Source organism: Salmo trutta, chromosome 12 (genome assembly GCF_901001165.1).
Source record: "Salmo trutta chromosome 12, fSalTru1.1, whole genome shotgun sequence".
Taxonomy (NCBI): domain Eukaryota; kingdom Metazoa; phylum Chordata; class Actinopteri; order Salmoniformes; family Salmonidae; genus Salmo; species Salmo trutta.
In genome coordinates, this window is record NC_042968.1 from 31,979,751 (window position 1) to 31,986,297 (window position 6,547).

The 6,547-nt window shown below is 51.0% G+C and overlaps 1 pseudogene; it reads left to right on the plus strand.

The window, feature by feature from the left end:
• Window positions 1-377: 377 nt before the first annotated feature.
• Window positions 378-2,429, plus strand: LOC115203359 (E3 ubiquitin-protein ligase RNF128 pseudogene; annotated as a pseudogene).
• The last annotated feature ends 4,118 nt before the right edge of the window (window positions 2,430-6,547 follow it).

A 6,547-nucleotide genomic window follows, 5' to 3' on the forward strand; every position in this document is an offset into this window, starting at 1 on the left:
AGAAGTAAGAGGATAAAGTGCCACAGTTAGTTATAAAAACCTCTGTTCTAACTGTGGGCGTATCCTCTCAGCAGCGTGACACATCTAAAACTAACAGTTTCACAACCGCCCTTTGTCACAGTTCCCTTGGAATTCTCCTTAATGGCGTTGTTATCTCTTTGTTTGCTTATGTCCTTATGGCTGTGTGCTGTGCTGTTCCTTACCGTAGCTGGTACCTGGAACCTGTTGCCTTAGACCTGTACTATGTAGACCACAAGCCCTTCTGCCTGGCTGTATAGCTGGTCTCTACCCAACAGTCCAATGTCCATTTAGATAATAAGTCTGAAGAGCTGACGCAGAGAGAGGCAGGGTTACAGCAGGCTGCTATCTGATTACTATCAACACACAGGTCACAAACACAGGGAGAGAGAGAGAGAGAGAGAGAGAGAGAGGCAGAGGCAGAAACAGACAGGTAGAGAGACGCTGAACGCAGTGAGAACAACAACTAACTAACTAACAACTGTGGAACTGAACAGAAGAGCAGACAAACAGAAGACTGAAGAAGTCCTAACAAAGAGAGACTGGTCGAAGAGGTAGTGTTAGTGAGCGACCATGGCTAAACAGACAGAGATGTTTGTCCTGTTCTTCGTCTGTCTGTCCGGGCTGGTCCAGTCTACGACAGCGATGATATTCTGGACAGCGTACGTGGGGGTAGATTTCTACGACAGCAGCACTAACCAGACAGAGACCAGGTTCTGTGAGTGTGGGGTGTACGGGCGTTCCTCCCCTCTGGAGAGCGCTGCCGGGATGGTGGTCCTCCCTGCCTCAGACCCCCAGGGCTGCAGCCTGGACCCCTACCCCTCCAACCACAACACCACCACCCAGGGGTCCTGGATCGCTCTGGTCAAGAGGGGAAACTGTACCTTTAGTGAGAAGATCAAGGCAGCGTGGGCCAGGGGGGCGGCGGCCGTAGTGGTCTATAACCTGGATGGAACCGGTAACAGCTCAGATTACATGACGCACAGCGACACCACTGGCACCGTGGCCATCATGATCGGTAACCTCCAGGGGGTAGAGATCGCTAACATAGTGCGGAGTGGTGTGGCCGTCTCCATGGTGATCGAGGTGGGCAAAGCCCATGGGCCCTGGATGGACACCTATTGGCTCTACTTCCTGTCTATCGCCTTCTTCATTGTGACGGGCGCCTCCATTGTCTACTTCGGATTTGTCTCCGCCCACCGGCTGCACAGTCTCAGGGTGATCCGTCTCACCGATAGGCGGCTGAGGAATCAGGCCAAGAAAGCGATTGGTCGGCTGGAGGTGCGTACGCTGAAGCGCGGGGACGAGGAGACAAAGTTGGACAGCCACACCTGTGCCGTGTGTATCGAGTCATACCGCCCAGGAGATGTAGTGACCGTCCTGACCTGTGGTCATCTGTTCCACAAGGCCTGTATCGAGCCCTGGCTGCTGGACAAGAGGACCTGCCCCATGTGTAAGGCTGACATCCTGAAGGCCTTAGGAGTGGAGGGGCCTGGGGAGGAGGAGAGCAGCAGTTCCTCTGTCCCACCACCAGATGTCCCTATCGTCACAGTGTCTGGAGGATCAGATAGAGAGCTGCTGTATGAGGTCACTCTCAATGACAAACACCTTCCGACCCCCACCCTGACTCCTCAACCCCCCACCGAGGCCTGGCAACCACATCACTATGACAATATGGCCTTCCAGCGAGAGACACACCCTCAGGGGAACGTGGCCACCAGAGGATAAACGACAACAACAACACTGGATAATGGTAATTTCTACCTGGAGCATGAACAACAACCCATAGACAGCTTCACACAGCTACAGCAGTGGCGTGTGATATACTGTACTAGCACGGTTAGCTAAACCATATCTACTGTACTGCTAGGAAAATATCTCCCAGGATTCAAACACGGTTTACTGATGATCAAATAACTATCATGGCAGTAGATTCTACCTTTGCTTATCATAGAGAGCTGTAGCCTAAACCCTGGTCCAGGAAGCTGCAGGCGTGCAGGCTTCTCTTTTAACTTCTCTTTGAGATCAAAGTTACTTCTTTATAATTTGTTAAATGAACAAACGATCAATTGTATGATGATGAGAAAGGCTGAATATATTTTTCTATTAAATTGATATCTCTGCTGTATTTTTAAAAGTAGATATTCTGAGAGTAAAACAAAAATCAGTATTTAAGAAGGAATGGAACTACGGTATACTGTAATGGTTCACATATTAAATGATTAACCAACAAAACACAATATGTACTAACTTACCTAGTAACCTGGTTTAGTATCGCTAGAGATGTACTGTACATGTGTCTGTGGCAGGGTAGGTGTCAATTCCATTTCAAATCAGTCAATTCAGAAAGTGAATTAAATTCATAAGTTGATCAAATCTTCATTAAAAACAAATGGCACTTTTGAATACAATTTGAATGAATATCCTGAAGTGACAATGGAAACCATCTTGAGTTTTTTTAACCTGGACTGGTCATGTGGTGAGGAGGGACGCCTGGGCCTAATGATGAGAGCCCTGCCAGTCTGAGACCAGGAGAGGGGAGGATGAGAGGAGAAGAGGGAAGGGTGAGAGGAGGAGAGGAGGAGGAGAGGGGAGGAGAGAATGAGAGGAGAGGGGAGGAGAGGGGAGAATGAGAGGAGAAGAGGGAAGGGTGAGAGGAGGAGAGGATGAGGAGAGGGGAGGAGAGAATGAGAGGAGAGGGGAGGAGAGGGGAGAATGAGAGGAGAAGAGGGAAGGGTGAGAGGAGGAGAGGGGAGGGGAGAATGAGAGGAGAAGAGGGAAGGGTGAGAGGGGAGAATGAGAAGAGAAGAGGGAAGGGTGAGAGGAGGAGGAGCGGGGAGGATGAGAAGAGAAGAGGGAACAGTGAGAGGAGGAAGTGAGGGAGGATGAGAGAAGAGGGAAGGGTGAGAGGAGGAGAGGAGGAGAGGAGAGGAGGAGAAGGAAGGGTGAAAGGAGGAGAGGAGGAAGAGAGGAGAGGGGAGGAAGAGAGGGGAGCAGAGGAGGATGAGAAAGTCTATAATTACCTTCTAGCAGCAGGACTCCACTCACCTCACACCGACTGATCAGCCATAATCACCTCCTTCTAGCAGCAGGACTCCATTCACCTCACACCTACTGATCAGCCATAATCACCTCCTTCTAGCAGCAGGACTCCACTCACCTCACACCTACTGATCAGCCATAATCACCTCCTTCTAGCAGCAGGACTCCACTCACCTCACACCTACTGATCAGCTATAATCACCTCCTTCTAGCAGCAGGACTCCACTCACCTCACACCTACTGATCAGCCATAATCACCTCCTTCTAGCAGCAGGACTCCACTCACCTCACACCTACTGATCAGCCATAATCAACTCCTTCTAGCAGCAGGACTCCACTCACCTCACACCTACTGATCAGCCATAATCACCTCCTTCTAGCAGCAGGACTCCACTCACCTCACACCTACTGATCAGCCATAATCACCTCCTTCTAGCAGCAGGACTCCACTCACCTCACACCTACTGATCAGCCATAATCACCTCCTTCTAGCAGCAGGACTCCACTCACCTCACACCTACTGATCAGCCATAATCACCTCCTTCTAGCAGCAGGACTCCACTCACCTCACACCTACTGATCAGCCATAATCACCTCCTTCTAGCAGCAGGACTCCACTCACCTCACACCTACTGATCAGCCAAAATCACCTCCTTCTAGCAGCAGGACTCCACTCACCTCACACCTACTGATCAGCCATAATCACCTCCTTCTAGCAGCAGGACTCCACTCACCTCACACCTACTGATCAGCCATAATCACCTCCTTCTAGCAGCAGGACTCCACTCACCTCACACCTACTGATCAGCCAAAATCACCTCCTTCTAACAGCAGGACTCCACTCACCTCACACCGACTGATCAGCCATAATCACCTCCTTCTAGCAGCAGGACTCCACGCACTTCACACCTACTGATCAGCCATAATAACCTCCTTCTAGCAGCAGGACTCCACTCACCTCACACCTACTGATCAGCCATAATCACCTCCTTCTAGCAGCAGGACTCCACTCACCTCACACCTACTGATCAGCCATAATCACCTCCTTCTAGCAGCAGGACTCCACTCACCTCACACCTACTGATCAGCCATAATCACCTCCTTCTAGCAGCAGGACTCCACTCACCTCACACCTACTGATCAGCCATAATCACCTCCTTCTAGCAGCAGGACTCCACTCACCTCACACCTACTGATCAGCCATAATCACCTCCTTCTAGCAGCAGGACTCCACTCACCTCACACCTACTGATCAGCCATAATCACCTCCTTCTAGCAGCAGGACTCCACTCACCTCACACCTACTGATCAGCCATAATCACCTCCTTCTAGCAGCAGGACTCCACTCACCTCACACCTACTGATCAGCCATAATCACCTCCTTCTAGCAGCAGGACTCCACTCACCTCACACCTACTGATCAGCCATAATCACCTCCTTTTAGCAGCAGGACTCCACTCACCTCACACCTACTGATCAGCCATAATCACCTCCTTCTAGCAGCAGGACTCCACTCACCTCACACCTACTGATCAGCCATAATCACCTCCTTCTAGCAGCAGGACTCCACTCACCTCACACCTACTGATCAGCCATAATCACCTCCTTCTAGCAGCAGGACTCCACTCACCTCACACCTACTGATCAGCCATAATCACCTCCTTCTAGCAGCAGGACTCCACTCACCTCACACCTACTGATCAGCCATAATCACCTCCTTCTAGCAGCAGGACTCCACTCACCTCACACCTACTGATCAGCCATAATCACCTCCTTCTAGCAGCAGGACTCCACTCACCTCACACCTACTGATCAGCCATAATCACCTCCTTCTAGCAGCAGGACTCCACTCACCTCACACCTACTGATCAGCCAAAATCACCTCCTTCTAACAGCAGGACTCCACTCACCTCACACCGACTGATCAGCCATAATCACCTCCTTCTAGCAGCAGGACTCCACGCACTTCACACCTACTGATCAGCCATAATCACCTCCTTCTAGCAGCAGGACTCCACTCACCTCACACCTACTGATCAGCCATAATCACCTCCTTCTAGCAGCAGGACTCCACTCACCTCACACCTACTGATCAGCCATAATCACCTCCTTCTAACAGCAGGACTCCACTCACCTCACACCGACTGATCAGCCATAATCACCTCCTTCTAGCAGCAGGACTCCACTCACCTCACACCTACTGATCAGCCATAATCACCTCCTTCTAGCAGCAGGACTCCACTCACATCATACCTACTGATCAGCCAAAATCACCTCCTTCTAGCAGCAGGACTCCACTCACCTCACACCTACTGATCAGCCATAATCACCTCCTTCTAGCAGCAGGACTCCACTCACCTCACACCTACTGATCAGCCAAAATCACCTCCTTCTAGCAGCAGGACTCCACTCACCTCACACCGACTGATCAGCCATAATCACCTCCTTCTAGCAGCAGGACTCCACTCACCTCACACCTACTGATCAGCCATAATCACCTCCTTCTAGCAGCAGGACTCCACTCACCTCACACCTGCTGATCAGCCAAAATCACCTCCTTCTAGCAGCAGGACTCCACTCACCTCACACCGACTGATCAGCCATAATCACCTCCTTCTAGCAGCAGGACTCCACTCACCTCACACCTACTGATCAGCCATAATCACCTCCTTCTAGCAGCAGGACTCCACTCACCTCACACCTACTGATCAGCCAAAATCACCTCCTTCTAGCAGCAGGACTCCACTCACCTCACACCTACTGATCAGCCATAATCACCTCCTTCTAGCAGCAGGACTCCACTCACCTCACACCTACTGATCAGCCAAAATCACCTCCTTCTAGCAGCAGGACTCCACTCACCTCACACCGACTGATCAGCCATAATCACCTCCTTCTAGCAGCAGGACTCCACTCACCTCACACCTACTGATCAGCCATAATCACCTCCTTCTAGCAGCAGGACTCCACTCACCTCACACCTACTGATCAGCCAAAATCACCTCCTTCTAGCAGCAGGACTCCACTCACCTCACACCTACTGATCAGCCATAATCACCTCCTTCTAGCAGCAGGACTCCACTCACCTCACACCTACTGATCAGCCAAAATCACCTCCTTCTAGCAGCAGGACTCCACTCACCTCACACCGACTGATCAGCCATAATCACCTCCTTCTAGCAGCAGGACTCCACTCACCTCACACCGACTGATCAGCCATAATCACCTCCTTCTAGCAGCAGGACTCCACTGACCTCACACCTACTGATCAGCCATAATCACCTCCTTCTAGCAGCAGGACTCCACTCACCTCACAACTACTGATCAGCCATAATCACCTCCTTCTAGCAGCAGGACTCCACTCACCTCACACCGACTGATCAGCCATAATCACCTCCTTCTAGCAGCAGGACTCCACTCACCTCACACCTACTGATCAGCCAAAATCACCTCCTTCTAGCAGCAGGACTCCACTCACCTCACACCG